Genomic DNA, 17,486 nt, shown 5'->3' with positions numbered 1-17,486 from the left:
GGTGGAGGTTCAAATGCACCCAAAGGTGCCCCAGAAGAAAGGCCTGGAGATCTACTTACAAGGGACCTGCCACCGACAACCCCATGGAGCACAGTTCTACTCTGACACACACGGGGTCGCCACGAGTTGGAACTGACCCTATGGCAACTGATTGGTTAGTTGGGTACCTGTTTCATTACCGTAACTATGTAAAACTCTACCAGAAAAAAAAAAATCAGATTAGAAGAAAATCACACCCTAATGTTAAGAGTACTCATCTTCGGCTGATGAAGTTACAATAATTTTTTTTTTTTAAACTAATCATCAGACTCTGCTGCATTTTCCAAATTGTCTACACAGTATGGTGATCATCCACCAATTTGATCAAAATTAATTTAAAATAAGAAACTTGCCTTAACTGCTGTCACCACCCCACATCCCTAGCGACTGGAGAAATCTACGAAATTTTCCCACTTCTCAGAACCCAGAAAACACACGTTATGTGGCCTTCCCTATGACTTCAAATATTCCATGCCCACGAAGGAGACACTCCTCAATCGTCAACCTTCTCCGGGTGTCTGGTTTCATGAAGATGAACTGCGCCTGTCATTATGATTTCCAAACAAGTCAGTAAGTCGCTGGAGGGGTTCCAAAGGATCCAAATAACGGGATCACTCCTGGGCGCCTGACTGCAGAACAAAAGGCTTTGAGAAATTCTATTACCAGAGTAATCTCATTGTGTTGTTGAAGAGAGAAAACACCTGCCTTCTTGTAGTAAATCCCCCCGAGCCCTAATCCCTCAGCTCTCACCTCAGAGGATCCACTCGGGTGCTCTATGGACGTATAGTGAGGTCAGTTTTTAAGAGCTGCGAAAGCAGTTTCTGCATCACCAGTAGTTTACCAAACATAAAATCAAATGACACTCTCATTAAATGTTCCAGTGTGCTTGCGTCTGTCTTGTAACGTGGCACCAAATTCCAACAAAGTGTAACCCGGTGCTGTCGAGTTGATTCTGACTCATAGCGACCCTGTAACGGACAGAGTAGAACTGCCCCATAGGTTTTCCAAGACTGTCATCTTTAAGGAAGCAGACTACCTCATGTTTCTCTGGCGGAGCACCTGGTGGGTTCCAACTGCGAACCTTTTGCTTGGCACACGGGTGCTTTAATTGCTGCGCCACCAGGGCTGCCCTGGTGAAGTGTAGGAGGGCACATATTAAGGGCATAGGCCCAGAGACTGGATAATGACCACCTTGTTTATATTTAGGCTGACTGGCTCAAAGTTGGCTGCTGAGGGGCACTATAAACTCCCTCCTCTGACTGACCCCTTTTGTTGAGGTTTCCTCTAGGAAACGTTATGCAAATGGTATTTCTAAAGATCCCCCTTCCACAAACTCCCCTGACCAACTGCCCAGCTTAATACCAAAAAAAAAAAAAAAAAAAAAAGCTGTTAACAAACTGAATGGAGCCCCCATTAATGTAATGCAGATCTGATTAGGAAACAGCAAGCAGTCTCCTGTGGGGCTGGAAACTGCATTGTATTTGATTCCACTTTCTCGCAAGGTGGTGCTTTTCAGATACCCTAATAATCTCAACACCACACCCTCTGATTTGATAGGATTTTCCCCTTCCAGACTCCATCCCCAAATAAACCAACTAGCCACGGGTTCTTCAGACATTTTCTTCATTGTAGACACTAGTCATCCCCAGCCCATCGAGAATATAAGGCTCTTTTTCCCCCCAAGGGATAGTTTTTTGTTTAGAATAGCAGAGTCAAAGTGTGAGAGCTAAACACTCTCTTGGTTAAAGAAATCATCTCAAGCACCCAGACCTGGCTTCAGATTCTGGACCCTCTTTGGGCCTCAGTTTCCTCATATTTAAGAAGTGAAAGATAAAATACATGCCTCAGAAAATTGTTTTGAGAACGATAAGAGGTGACACACGAAAGAAGCCAAGCACACAGCAGGCCCTCAATGATGTGAGCTGCTTCCTGATAGCATGTTCTGGATAAGGAGGGTTTAGCTGCTGGGACGACTCGCTCACTGCAGCTATTCCTGCCAAGTATTGACTTCATTCCAATCCGTCATTCACATCACCCATCCGGTCACAAATATTCACTTACTTCTTTCAGATCAGCAGTCATAAAATCAGATGTCTACAGGGGCCAGCCAATAATGTAAACAAGCAAGGTAGGCCAGGTGTAAGACAACAGGGAATGGTGGGGACTGTGAAAAAGTTCCATCTAAAAGGAAAAAATGTGGGCCCAGAGTTGCACACATCTTTTCATTTCTCCAGAGAAATCCCCAAATCTAAATTTTTAGGCAAAGTTTCTGGATTTGCATACGTTGGCAACTATTTAAAAATTTAAATACTTGGCTCACTAAACAAAGAATACCACCTATGAGCACTGTGCTCCTTTAAAAAAAAAAAATCATGTATATGAGACCAAAGGGTTAACAATTACTTTAAAACAAAGATAAGAAGGAAAGGGGGCAGGGAAACTAGATCAATGGAAACACAACGATCAGAACAGAAACAGTGGGAATGTTCACGCATTTTGAAGAATGTAACCAATGTCACTGAATACTGCGTGTAGAAATCGTTGAGCGGAAACCTAAGCTGCTGTGTAAACCTCTACCAAAAACACAATAAAATATTATTATTTTTTTAATTTAAATACTGTGTATGATGGTTAAGGTTGTGTGTCAACTTGTCGTTTGGCAGGCATATGATACTGTCATCACTTCCATGATGAGATGTGATATAATGTGATTACTTCCATGACGGGATCTGCTTTGAGTAGCCAAGCAGTTGAAAGAAGTTTCCTTGGGCGTGTGGCCTGCATCAAACATAAGTGGACATTCTGGCAAGGCTCATGGGCTTTTGCTGGCTCTGGATCCTGCCATTGCCTCCTGTTCGTCTGACCCCAGTTCTTGGGACTTGAGCTTACCTGCGGTCTTGCCTGCCAATCTTGGAATTCATCAACCTTTGCAGCCAGTGAGCAAGAGCCCTGCTCCCTGACCTGCCAATCTTGGGTTCACCAGCCCCTGCTACATGAATCAGGAGAAGCCTCTATCCTGACCCACAGACTTGGGACATTCCAGCCTCTACAACCATGTGGGCCATTTCCTTGATATAAATCTCTCTCTATATATACTTATATGCTTTACTGGTTTTGCTTCTCTAGAGAACCCAGCCTAAGATACCGTGCAATGCCAACAAAATACATCTCATCTGAGGAGTCTGTGATCTTGGGATCAAATATTATATATCTTTGTTTCTGGTACCTCAGAAAAAGGAACTCCTGCTTCAGGACTGGGTGACCAGGTCAAGGGAAATGTTTAGCACGGCTTACTAGGGGCCATAGAACTAGCTGAACATGGAGCTACAGTGAAACAGGCTAAGCATCTCCGTGATGGTTTGTGGTTTCTGTCTTGAACATGTTCTTGGTCCAGCTGGTGGGACACAAGGCAAAAGGATTCTTTTTGTACAGTGGCCCCAGGGACAGTGTTTGAAAGTTGCCTTCCTGTTATAGCTTACAAATTGTTTTTACACACATCATATGTACATTTCACATGAGCAAGCATGAGGGTGAGGGTGTGAGGCCCAATTCTGCCAAACTCTGTTTCCACTGAAGTGCATACACCTCAAGTGAGCGTATGAAAGACAACACCTCAACATACAGGAAACAAAAATCCTCAGAACTGGACCAATAAGCAACATCATGATAAACAGAAAATACTGAAGTTGTCAAGGATTTAATTGACTTGGATCCACAATCAATGCCCATGAAAACAGCAGTTAGGAAATCAAATAAAGCATTGCATTGGGCAAATCTGCACAAAAGACCCCTTTAAAGTGTTAAAAAGCAAAGATGTCACCTTAAGGACTAGGTGCACCTGATCTAAGCCATGCTGTTTTCAAGCACCTCATATACATGTGAAAGCTCAACAATGAATAAGGAAGACCGAAGAAGATGTGATACCTTTGAATTACAATGTTGGCAAAGAATATTGGATGGACTAGCAAAAGAATGAATTGGATGAGGTACAGCTGGAAGGTGCATTAGAGGTGAGGATGGTGAGACTTCATCTCACATACTTTAGACATGTCATCAGGAGGGACCAGTTCCTGGAGAAGGACATCATGCTTGGTAGAGTAGAGGGTCGGTGAAGAAGAGGAAGACCCTCAACAAAATGAACTGACACAGCGGCTGCAACAACGGGCTCAAGCACGATGATTGTGTGGATGGCGCAGGACCGGGCGGTGTTTCGTTCTGCTGTACACGGGGTTGCTATGAGTCGGAGCCGAATGGACAGCACTGAACAACAACAATCTATCAGGAAGTCTCAAGCCCCCAGACAAGGGGGGCTTCTACTCTCTCAAAACCATCCAGTGCGATCCACAAGAAACATCACTGCCATTTAACAATCAAATGGCTGCAACCATGGTGGGGAAGTGAGTTGGTACGTCATGTAACCTGTGATTTCCACAGCCTTGAGCCCAGATCTTCTTACTCCTTGTCTGTTTCCTGTAGGCTCTGACGCAACCACACGCGTGCATCACACCCATGTTGCCACCGAGACAGCGAGAGGCACGTTATGTGCATCATCCCATTTAAGCCTCACACAACTTTCGAAATAATATTATCTCCATTTTTCAGATAAGAAAAACAAGGCTCAGAAAGGTTAAATCACTTGCCCAAGGCGACTCAGCCGACAAGGGGCAGAACCATGACTATGATCCCAGCGATCTCTCTCCAACGCCTGTCCCTTTAACTATCAGCTGTAACGCTCCCACAGAAGTCCTTATAAGCTTCATGGAAGTTTTTATGACAGTGGCTGAAAACACACATTTCTTCCCAAGATCTTGGATGGCCCTGAAAGGGATGGAGCAGATAAAATCTCTTTGATCTCAAGAAGTTCAATAATGTGGGAATCATCCCCTCTAGGGAATGCTAGCTCTCTCCACAGGGAGATCTCCCCGGGGTACTCATCAATCAAAGAGTTAAAGGATAACCCCCGAGCTTTTTGAACCAGAAAAGAAAATAACACATCTATTAGGTTCTGCCTCCGCCACCCACCTTAAAGGACAGGCGTATTAGGATGAATGACAGCCTTTCAACAAAACGTGGTATCATTTCCGTGATTAAAGACAAACAAAAATTATTTTGGACAAAAAAAAAAAAAAAGACTGACATGGACACTCTGTGTTTTCTCCCTATTCATCAGGGACAAACTGTCACTCACTCAGGTGACTAAGTTTTATTAATTACCAGGTCACTACACAAGCTGAGATGCTTCAAAGTCTCAGCTCCCAGAACACACAGATACATTCAAATGCTTAAAAGGTGTGGGGGTGGAAATGGGCACCATCTTTTTTTTTGGAGGGCAATTTGGCAATGGCTTTTAAAATTTTAGATATTCACATCCTCTGACCTAGCAATTCCAATTATATCACAGAAACAAAGGTGGGTAAATACACACAAGCACGTTGTCACATTAAAAAGGGACAACCGTGTAGCAGATAACAGGAAAAATGGACAGAGAAATTCTGGCTGAACGGTAATAATTCATACAAATAGATTCTAAATGCTAATAAATTATTAGATCTTTTTGTCCTGTACATACTAACGTGAAAAGATGTCCAAGAAAGTATTTCTAAGTATTAAAAAAGCAAGCAAAAAAAGCACATATAGCATAAACATGCTCTATAAAATCACGTTAATACTAATTTGAATGCATCTGGGGAAACAAACACCTAGTCATAAACAAGGCATATCTCCATCTCACAGGTCAGAAAGCCATTTCCATGCAGGGCCAGACAGTACGCGGTTTTAGTTTTGTGGCCGTAAGGTGTGCCTCAACTACCCAACCCTGCCGTCGTGAAAGCAGCCGCTGGAGACTAAACGAACGAGCGAGGGTGCACTCCAGTAAAACTTTTTTGAGTCTCTGAGATTTAGATTTTGTATAATTTCCAGGTGCCACGAAATGTTATTCTTCTTATGATTTCTTTTTTTTTTTAGCCATCTAAAAAATTCCTCTCAGGCAGCAGGCCACAGGAAAACAGGCAGCGGGCCAGGTTCGTCCACCGGCTGGAGCTTGCTGACCCCGCTCTTGGTGGTGCAACCCGCACGCACGTGGCAGAGGAGAACGGCCCCTTAGGGTTTTCTACGCTGTAATCTTTATGGGAGGAGATCACTAGGCCTTTCTCACACAGATCTGCTGGGTAGGTTCCAACCATCGACCTTTCAATTAGTGGCTGAGCACTTAACCACTGTGTCACCAAGGCTCCTCACCCTGCTGTAGAAGGTACGGTTAAGAAAGGGTTTCCCTCTGTGACATGTGTGTTTTATACAGAAACTTTTTCTGTTTCATACACGTACACAGAGACCAACCGACATTATTTTCCCAAGAGAAAAACTCTATTTAGGTATTTTAGCTTCTATCGGAAATACAAGGAGCCCTGGTGGTGCAGTGGTTAAGCACGTGGCTGCGAACCAAAGGGTTAGTGGTTTGAACCCACCAGCTGCCCTGTGGGAGAAAGATGTGGCAGTCTGCTTCTGTAAAGATCTACAGTTTTGCAAACCCTGAAGGTAGTTCTATTCTGTCCTATAGGGTCGCTATGGGTTGGAATCTACTCAACAGCAATGGGTTTGGTTTTGGTTTTGCCTTTTTTAAGCCTTGAGGATTCCAGGCATAAATCACCCCCTCCCATACACACACACACCCCATCTTGTTTTCCCTCTTCTTGGCACATCAGTTGATCAAGACAGAATGTTATTCCTCCCAAGCAAAACAGTTGGTGGGAACCCATTGCTTAGCCAAATTACACTCTACTAAAGGAAATCAGGCCGCCATCGCCCAACTTACTGCCCCAGTCATCAATCAACACAATTGCCAGGGCAACTAGGGAAGGATGCTTTTCGAGGCGCAGTCTTGGCTGACCAGCGAGCTGCCGCCGGAGTGACCCGGCAAGGCCAAAGCATCCATGGAGTGGCTGCAGCGTGGCCAAAGCACGCTGCATGGAAAGGCAGCTGTTGTCCTCAGACAGACCCTCTGCATAATTATAACAGCCTCACAAAGCTGCGCCTGCTCTCGGTTTCCAAGCCGCCACCTGTGAGTGTGGGGCTGCAGGCAGCTTGTCCTGAAAGCCTGCCCTTTAACGCTCAAATTGAATCTACATTTATCAGCAAAGCTGAGACGTTAAAGGGATTACAACGGGCTTAGAATCTGCCGGCGGTTCATTGATCTGGTCTTGCAAGCCTCATCTCCACATGCCCTTTAGAAACAGCCTGGTTCTCTGGCTTCCGCACTATTTACATCCAGGTGGGCAGGGATGTTTCTTCTGGCCCTGATTCTGAGAGATTCTCGCGCTCATTTCTTCCAAAACTATGAGCAGCTACTTGCATAGTCACTAGACTGTGGGCTAGCCCCAGGCTCGCAGACTGTTCCTATAAAGGGCCAGATAGTAGGTATTAGACACTGGGGGCCATACAGTCACTGTAGCAACGACTCGACTCTGAGCTGTAACGTGAAAGGGGTCGCAGACAACATAAATGAATGGGTGTGGCTGTGTTCTGACAAAACGTCACTGATGGGCACTGAGATGTAAACTTTATATAATTGTTACATGTCATGAAATGCAATTCTTGTTTTTTTTTTTTTCAACCATTTAAAAATGCAAAACTCATGCTTAACTCATGGCTCATACAAAAACAAATGGCAGCAGAATTTGGCCAGCAGGCCGCAGTCTGCTGACCCCTGGTCTAGAGCCTTGCTACTCAAAGTGTGGTCCAAGGACTAGCACCACTGGCATCACCTGGGAGCTTGTCAGAAACGCAGAGTCTCAGGCACCCCCAGACCTACTGAATCAGAATCTACACCTGGTAATTCATATGCAAATAAAGTTTTTGATATCCTGGTCTAGCACACAGATTCTAAAGTCAGACAGGGTTGGAATACCATTGACTAGCTGGCTGTGTGGCCTCAGGCAAGTTACTTAACCTCGCTGAGAGTCAGTTTCCTTACCTATTAAAATGGATGTAAACAGTTACACCAATTTTCAAGGATTGTTGTGAGTGAAAGACAGAAGGATATAAAACACTTGCCTAACACTTTACAAAGGTAGCTCACCACATATGCTCACTGTTTTTTAAACCTTTTGGGAGAGGTGGGAATGTTCACTCAGTGTCTGCAAAATCAAATCGCTTCTGGCACCTGAAAGCTAACTTAAATGTTTGAAGAGGTGCTTGAGTGTAATAGGAATGTCGGGGACCGTGGCGAGCCAAGGCTACACCCACACCCATGTCCTGCCATCTAAAGGGGCTACCCACGTCCTGTCACACTGGAAAGGAGGCACTTCTGATTTGTCAAGAGAATCTAAAACCTGGACTTTAACATTAGAAAAAGTCTCCTCATCTAAGACCCTGTGCAGATCAAACAACACAGTCCCTTAGTGGCGCAAACAGAGTTAAGTGGTGCAAACAGAAAGGCTGGCAGATTGAACCCACCCGGAGGTACCTAGGAAGAAAGGCCTGGTGACCACGTTCTGAAAAATCAGCTATTAAAAACCTTACGAAGCACAGTCCTACTCTGACACACATGGGATCACCCAGAGTCAGAATCAATTTGATGGCAACTGGTTTGGTTTTTGGTCTACAGATCAAGCAAGCTCATCTACATGCTAGATTGTACTCCAGGGCCTCTGGTTTGTGACCACTGCCTTAGAATAAAGATGTAACAAGAGATTATAAATCAAAATTAAATCAGCCAGGGTTTTAAAGTCAAATCCCAACTTTGACATTCCCTAGCCATGTGCTCTTGGGCCAGTTACTTAACAACCCTGAGCCCTGGTTTCCTTATCAGGAAAATAATCACATTTACCTCATAGGGTCTGGTGAGAATTAAACAAAAACGTGGGAGTCCCTGGATGGTGCAAATGGCTAACACAAGTACTCGTCTGCTAACCCAAAGGTCGGCAGTTTGAGTCCACCCAGAGGTACCTTGAAAGAAAGGCCTGGCAATCTACTTCTGAAAACCAGCCACCGAAACCCCTCTGGAGCACCGTTCCACTGACATACATGGGGGCGTCATGATTAGGTATCAACTCTATGGCAACCAGAATGAACGTGAAACCCCCACAAAAACGTGTTTAAAGTAGAGGCAGAGTGCCTGACGGAGTAAGCACTCATAGTTGTTACTGCCGATGTTGTTTTGGTATTGGTAGTAGTAGTAGAATTACTATTATTCACCAGTTCCTGGGCATTCCGAGAGCAAATCTTCACTGTGAACATGGCTCTCCTTCATTCCCTGCTCAAACTCGCTATAAGCAAGCAGGCAGGCCCAGTCAGTGCCCCCCAGAAAGTTGTCTTGTAGGGGAGTACACTAAGTGCTTAGTTATAAAAGACATTGCTCTGGCTGCTGTCCACGAAGATGCCTTCATCTTCCTCTTCATGAAAATCCCCTCCACAGCCGTGCATGACTCGCCCTCTGCCGCCTTCAGGTGATGTCCCTTCTGAGCGAGGTCACCCTGTGGGGACCAGGGGTGGCTACTTCTGCCATCAGCTGCCCAAGAGCAGGTAGGGGGAGGGCTCCTGGACCACAACGGTGAGCCCTCTATTCTCCATGGTATACAAATCCTTATGGGTTTTTTAAGAAGTTCTAGAATCTCTACTTTTGCCCCCTAAAGATGTGGGTGATGATAAAATGGGAAGAGAGTATGATCATGCAGGAAGATCCCCTCAGAATAACCTTAGGACTGCTCCTTACACAGGTGAGCCTGAGCCCAAAGCAAGGGGAGCTATGCGTTGTGTGCAGTGCTCAGGGCTTTGGGTTTTCTTTGTTTTTTTTTGGGGGGGGGGGGTGAAGGGTGTTGTTTTTATTGTAGTAAAATATACATAACAAAAACTTCGCCATTTTAACCATTTTTAACGTACAATTCAGCACCATTAATACAGCATGTTGTCAACCACCACCATTCTATTTCCAAAAGTTTTTCATCCCCAAACGGAAACTCAGCACTCCTGAAGCAATGGGGCTGGGGTGCGCATTTAACCCAGGGCTTCTTGATGATCTTTACTGTGCGCGTGAATCAGCTAGGATCTCACCAAATGCAGACTCCCATGCAGCAGGTCTGGGGTGGCGCCCGAGACTCTGCATTTCTAGGAGCTCCGAGGTGATTGATACCTGTGCTGCGGGTTCCCACACCAGTGACACCTGTGCTGCTGGTTCCCACACAGGGCTCTGACAGTCAGATGTGAATTAACATCATCTTCCTTGCTGCTCAAATGGCCCCTCCTCACAGGCTCTTCCCTGACCCATCCCCCCCTCCCCCGCAAAAAAAAGTTGCTGATCCCAACTCAGGGCAACCCTATATGTGTATGTGTGTCAGAGTAGAACTGTGGTCCACAGTGTTTTCCATGCCTGATCTTCCAGAAGTATACTGCCAGGCCTTTCTTCCAAGGGGCCTCTGGGTGGCAGAAACCCACAGCAGAAATCATGGGTAATGGTATGCTGAACGAGGGCTATTTTGCTCTTTGCTGCATCCTTGGCACCAGCGAAGTGCCTGGCACACAGCAGGCACTCAAATATTTGTTCAGTGGACAGATTTCAGTTTGAAAGCTGAGGAAAATGAAACTCAGAGAGTTCAAGTCATGTGTCCAAGGTCACACAGCTTGTCAAAGTCAGAGCAGGACTCCAGCCCAGCTCTGCCTGGACTTCAAAGGCCCGGATCTCCCCACCACACCAGACGGAAGCAAAGTTTGTTTACAACACACTTCCTCCCAGAACTTCAATGCCTTCACACTGGGAGGCAGTAACACAATTCTAGTCCATTTTTTAAGAGCTGCCTGCTGCATGGACAATGGACTGATCTGGGATAAAGGAGTGGAAGCAGAGAAGCAGGTGAGAAGCTGCTGCAGTGGTCCAGGCAAGTAAGGGCAGGTACTTAGGGTTCCTTGATACTCTGGAGGAGTCTGGGGTGGCCTAATGGAGCAGTGATGAAGAGCTTGGCTGCTAACCAAAAGGCCAGTAGTTCGAATCTACCAGCTACTCTTTGGAAACCTTATGGGGCAGTTCTACCCTGTCCTGGAGTCGCTGAGTTGGAATCGACTCAACAGCAATGGGTTTGGTTTTTGTTGGGGTAGCACAGTTAAACATGTAGCTACTAACCAGAAGGTTGGCAGTTAAGTCCACCCAGAAGTACCTCTGAAGAAAGGCCTGGTGATCTGCTTCTGAAGGGTCACGGCCTTGAGAGCCACGGAGCACAGTTCTACTGTGCAACACACAGGCTCACCACGAGTTAAACACAGCTTGAGGGCAACTGGCCTGATGCTTCAGGGTGAGGGAAATTCCACTCTTCCTGGCTCAGAGTCTTTCAGCTTCGGTGCAGCTTCAGTCGCGTTAGTTCCAACCCGTGGTGACCCCATGTGTGTCAGAGCAGATCTGGGCTCTATAGGGTTTTCAATGGCTGATGTTTTAGAAGATTACCAGGCCTTTCTTCTGAGAAACCTTTGGGTGGACTCGAACTGCCAAGCTTTTGGTTAGCAACCGAGTGTGTTAACCATTTGCACCACTCAGGGACTCCACTGACATGATATACGATGTGGGAAAAGTCAGTGTGATCCGTTACTAAATAATTTCACACATATACAGAATCTTGGGTAAATGGTTAAAATTACAGATGAACATTAAGTGTGGGTACTTGGATATCCCCTATAAGACAACGGTTTAACAGAACGTATGTTTGCAGGTCACCCCTTTCTTCCTACACAACTGTCTCTCCCAGGGGCTCCTGGTCTCCCCAGTCAGAGGTGCATTAAGTGAGCAAACAGTGGACTTCAAAGAGGGAACTGCCAACAAGAATACTCTGCTGTAACCCAGAAATGGTTGCTCCTCTTCTCCAAAAGGTCACCAGAAAGCATGCCCATGGGGGGAAAGAAAGGGGCAAGAGCGAGGGGCTGCTTCCTTTCCAGTAGTGGGTGGAAATGCATAAAAACCCTATTCATGGAGCCAGAGTGAGGCCTTTTGCTGCTTGTAGGGGAAGTGCTTCGGCATGAAAGTTGTCTCCTGTGGATGAAAGGGTCTCTTTCCAAGAGAATGGCTTCATAACGGGCTGAAAATAAAACACTTGTTTTCCTGCTACAAAATGTGCTCGGTGAAAACGGTTTAAGGTCTCCAGGCAGCTGTCCTCGTGACGGTCCGCAGTTACCCTGGACATCCAGCATCCTCCAACATGCTAGGCATCTTTTCTCCTGAAGCACTGGTGGCGCGACAGTTAAGTGCTCAGCTGTGTCCCAAAAGGTTGGCAGTTCGATCCCACCCAGCCACTCTGCAGGAGAAAGACCTGGCGATCTGCTCCCATAAAGATTACAGTGTAGGAGACACCATGGAGTTCTACTCTGTCACATGGAGTTGCTATGAGTCAGAACTCAACTCAAAGGCACGTAACACCAACAACAAGGTAGTATTTACTGTGTGCCGGTACAGGGGAATGTGTTTTCAATATCTCATTTAATCTCCACAATAACCCTCTGTACCACTGTTATTCCCACTTCCCAGCTAGGGAAACAGAGCTAGGGAGAGAAAATGACCAACCAGAGGTCAGAGGTCACACAGCTGGGGAGAAGAGGAGCCAGGCTGCACAACCACAGACACCAGCATGCCACAGGGCCCTGGGGAGTTCATCCAGAAGCCGCAGAGAAGGGGAAGAAAGGGAAACCAGAAACCTCTCGCCTCCTGCCCAGCACTCTGCCTTCCCACCCCCATTAGCACACAAGATCAATCAAACAGAAGGGATGACATCGGATTTGATTCACAAAATAAGGCTTCCACACCGATACCCATGTTTCTACAGCCCACTTTTGCATTAGGGACGGACCCGTTTGGGATAGAATGCTGGCACGGCTGATGGATGCCTATGTCTGTCAATTACATATTTATAAGATTGCAGCGCCTTGACTCTGACATAGAAGTTATTACAGGCTCTGGAGCCATCAGGGTTGCACTCAGTGCCCTGAAACAAAGGCAAAGAGGCTGCCAGACCCATCCGAGGCAGGAACAAAGGCCTTCAATTTCTGAAGGAGCCGGTTGGGAGTTTTTTTTATAAGTGGGTGCCCAGCACATGTTACCAACTGGGAGACATCAGAGAAGCTCACACAGAAGGAGAAAAAAAATCAAAGCAGGCTTTTCTCCATAGTATCCCGAGACAGCTCTCTTCAAAGGGGCAGAGGGGGGCAAGGGAAAGGAAGGTTCATGAACCAGAGAATATCTGCTGCCAAAGTTGAGAATTCCCTCCTGTCATGGCTTTTCCTTTTTATAAGGATGTCAGGGAAGGGTCACCTTCTCTCTTTACATCACCAAACTGGGGAACTGCAGGCCTGCAACCCAACTTTCCCAACCAGAGTCGGAGCCACCAGAGGCATTGGAAGGGCACCCAGATCCCTGTCCCCCAAACATAATCATTCCAATCCAGGCTGGGGCTGCCTGGAAGTCAACATTCAAGGCACATTAATAAGAAACATCTGGCCACCGAAGAGGGTTGACACCGCCCAGGCGGGCAGTGGGTTACAGGCTGAATTAAAAACACAGTTGGAGAGCACCAACTCATCCACAGAACGTACACACCGCACCAGCCACTTGGAAACACTGCCATTCCCAGGTCGAGTGACCTGAAGTCACAGGCTGTGGGTGCAAGGGACCCAACGCTCTCACGTCAGGGAAATGCAGCCTGAGTCCAGCTCTCTGCATCCCCTGGTGTCTGGCCACCAGGTCCACCTTCGGTATTTGTAGCATTTGTAGCCCCACTCTGAAAGGAACTGCCTTTGCTTTCTTTCCACGTTGACTTACAAGTGAGATTCAGAAGAAGGGACTACGCCTGTGTGGGCACGTGTGTGTACACATATACATATACCCGACAAGAATCGAATTTAAGGCATCCTACCTCCATTTGTGCAAGGCGAACCCGGGGCACTGGTCACCACAGACGTTACATGGCTGGCCTCGCTCTATCCGCCCCAGTCCGGTCAACTTCAAAACAAAAAGACAACACACGGTGGCTGGTCTCCACTACCACTGGGGCTCCCTCCAAAGCCCCAGCTGTGACCCAGGCAGGACGGCCTGACCCTCCCACCTCACTTCCTCTGATTTGACTCAACTGTTCGTCTGGAAGAAGGGGGACGTGGGGGCGGGTCGCTGCTGGTGCCCAGGTGTGGTGTCCAGCCTGGGGAGGGGTGTGCGGACCCAGGAGGGCTGTCTCCAGCGTGGGCACCAAACCATCAAGACGTGGTCACGGCTGGGGCTTTGTCTCCCCCAGACACCGTGGTCACGGGTTTCTAAGAAACAAAAGCAGGGCCTTTCGGTTCCCCAGAGTCCCTGAGAAGCGACTACAGCGCGCCCGCCCTGCACGGGGCTAGCGCTCCCAGGAACCGGGCAGCACAGGACGCCCCCAAAAGGCAGCCTCAAAGTCAAGTCCGGGACTCGAGCTCCAAGAGGCTGGACGCTGGCGCTCTGGTGCCGGGGTTCCGATTTGCCTTGAGGGAGGGGGCTTCCCGGGGCACCCCCAGGCTGTGACGGTCAAGGCCACGCTTCGGGGTCGGCCTCTCGGCGGGACGTGGGGCCGGAACTGCACCCCTTGCGCGGCTCCGAGCGCTCTCTCCCGCCGCGCACGCACCTCCGCCCGCGGGCCGCCTTACCTGGGGCCACAGGTGCGCAGCCGCGGGGCGGAGGGGGCCGGGACCGGCGCTGGCGGAGGGCTGGGGGTCTCCGGCGGCCGGCCCGGCTCGGGTGGGGGTCACTCACCGACCGGCTGGAGAGTCTTTTCCGGGAGCTCCGGCCGAACATGGCCGGGCGCCTCTTGCTCGCAGCGCCGTCCGTCGGTCCGTCCGCGCCGCGCTCTGCAGGGCGGGTCTCCGGGGCGGGCACCCCGGCGCCCCCCGGCCCGGCTGTCTCCGCCTCGCAGCCCCGGCGGCCTCGGGAGCGCACGCCTCCCCCGCCGCCCTTCCCTCGGCCTCGCGCGGCCTCCCTCCCCGCCCGCAGGTCCCTCCCCTTCTCCTGCCATCCCCCCGCCCCTGCCGGGCTCGCCCTGCGGTCCCCGGGCCCTGCCGGCCCTCCCCCGCACCCAGCTGGGGCCGCTTTCCTCCTTTCCCCGGCTGCCAGGCCCACAGGGTCCGTCCCTTCGCTCACCTAATCCCGCTCCCAAAGGCTTGCCCTCACCCTTTCCCCGAAGTTAGGGGTCGGGACCTCTTCGTGGCCCCCGCTGTTGTAGCTGGGGTAAGGGGTGGGGCAGAATGAGGGAGCTGAGCTTTTTTAAAATAAGGTCTGTAATTCACGTACCCTTTTGTGCACCGTTCTGCCAGTTTTGACAAACTCATACAGACTCATAACCACCATCACCGTCGAGATGAACAGTCCCACTAACGCTCCAACATGGGCTGTTTCAGAAGCTTGTACCAGGCCTGGCAGCTAGTGAGTCTTCAGGAAGTGTTGGTGGTTATCGGAGGAGGGGGAGGAGGAAGGAGGTGAATTACCTTACGCCATCTAACTGCACAGTGGGGCCCTGGTGGGTGCTTGGCTTGGCAGTTCGAATCCACCAGCCGCTCCTTGGAAACTTTATGGGAAATTGTACTCTGTCCTACAGTGTCGCTATGAGTCGGAATCAGCTTGAAGGTTTGGTTTGGTTTGGTTAATTGCACAGTGCCTGGAACAGGGTGGGTGCTCATTAAGTAATTGTTGAATCACTGAATACAGCTTTGTATCCAAAGTGATGCTCCTGTTCGGGTTCCACCACTTACTAGCGAGTCATCTGAGCCAATTAATTGACCTTTTGTTCCTCTGTCTCCTTATCAATAAAAAAGGGTGTAACGAAAGAGTCCTTACCACATAGCATCCGAAGTGCTAAATGAGTAGTACAGCATAGTCATTATAACAGGGCCTGGCTCATTACAAATTAGTTGCCAGAAAAAAGGTTTTAAGTCTGACAGTCACAGGCCCAGTGTCCACTCATCGCTGAGGTTTTGGCTCAAATAGCACCTTCCCTGAGAGAGCTTCCCTGACCCCCGTTGAATACCTCTCTCTTTCCCTCTCACGTGCACACTCGTAGGGAATGTAGCATACACTGAAGTGATCCTGTTTACTTATTCTTTTGCTTATTTTCTGCCCCCCAGCCAATCCCAAGTTGCCTGACTGCGGGAGCATTGACTTGTTTGCCTCGGTAGCCCTAATGTCTGAATCAGTGCTAGCACAGAGTAAACCCCAAAAAACCCTAACCCACAGCCGTGGAGTCAATTCCGACTCATAGTGACCCTACAGGACAGAGTAGAACTGCCCCCTAGGGTTTCCAAGGAGCGGCTGGTGGATTCGAACCACTGACCTTTTGGTTAATAGCCAAGCTCTTAACCACAGCACCACCAGGGTTTTAATCGACTTGACGGCAACAGGTTTTTGCACATAGTAGGTACTCCAAAAATATTTGTTGAAAGAAGACATTGTTGTCATTGCTGAAAAAGTAACTCTCCCAGCCTGGCATTTGACAGATGAGACGCGGAAGGGCAGAGAAGAAAAGCTGCTTGCCTGGAATAACACAGCCAGTTAGTGGCAAAGCCAGTCTACCTAGACCCCAAATTCAAAAGAATCAGGTGACATCACCCAGGGACCTGACCTGTGTGTTGGTGTTAGCTGTCGATCTTCACTGCCCACCAAGCTAGATCTGGTTTGCTTTCAGACCAGGGTGAGGCAAATGCAGTACTCACCTTGGGCAAAATTTATGGAGGTGCCAACAAACTCAGTAATCGAGATAAATGATATTTTAGTGCAATACTTTTTTAAAAAATCAAAATTAATGCAAAAAATCCATGGTGAAGAGAATAATATTTTAAATAAAGATCAGATTCAACCCTACCTCACTCACCTCACCCTAATCCCAGCCCTGATAAAATGTCCCAACTTGGTGACATAAAGGGTTGTTCTTAGGTGCCCTGGAGTCGGTTCCAACTCATAGCAACCCCACGCACAACAGAACGAAACACTGCCTGGTCCTGCGCCATCCTCACAATCGTTGTTATGCTTGAGCTCATCGTTGCAGCCACTGTGTCAATCCACCTTGTTGAGGGTCTTCCTCTTTTCTGCTAGCCGTGTACTCTGCCAAGCATGATGTCCTTCTCCAGGGACTGATCCCTCCTGACAACATGTCCAAAGTATATAACACGCAGTCTCGCCATCCTTACCTCTAAGGAGCATTCTGGCCACACTTCATCCAAACAGATTTGTTCATTCTTTTCGCAGTCCATGGTATGTTCAATATTCTTCCCCAACACCACAATTCAAAACCATCAACTCTTCTTCGCTCTACCTTATTCATTGTCCAGCTTTCACATGCATATGATGTGATTGAAAATACCATGGCTTGGGTCAGGTGCACCTTAGTCTTCAGGGTGACATCTTTGCTCTTCAACACTTTGAAGAGGTCCTTTGCAGCAGATTTGCCCAGTGCAATGTGTCTTTTGATTTCTTG

At 48.1% G+C, this 17,486-nt stretch overlaps 1 protein-coding gene across 1 annotated transcript in view; it reads right to left on the bottom strand.

The window, feature by feature from the left end:
- Positions 1-14,000, bottom strand: part of PRICKLE2 (prickle planar cell polarity protein 2) — a 419,325-nt gene extending 405,325 nt beyond the window's left edge. The window contains exon 1 of the mRNA XM_064274273.1: positions 13,920-14,000. The gene's annotated coding sequence lies outside the window, so the exon portion shown is untranslated. The remainder of the gene's footprint in view (positions 1-13,919) is intronic.
- Between the last annotated feature and the right edge of the window lie 3,486 nt (positions 14,001-17,486).

The sequence above is a fragment of the Loxodonta africana genome, chromosome 22 (assembly GCF_030014295.1).
Source record: "Loxodonta africana isolate mLoxAfr1 chromosome 22, mLoxAfr1.hap2, whole genome shotgun sequence".
Classification (NCBI taxonomy): domain Eukaryota; kingdom Metazoa; phylum Chordata; class Mammalia; order Proboscidea; family Elephantidae; genus Loxodonta; species Loxodonta africana.
The sequence above is the reverse complement of the archived record's forward strand: the minus strand, read 5'-3'. Positions and strand labels throughout refer to the sequence as shown.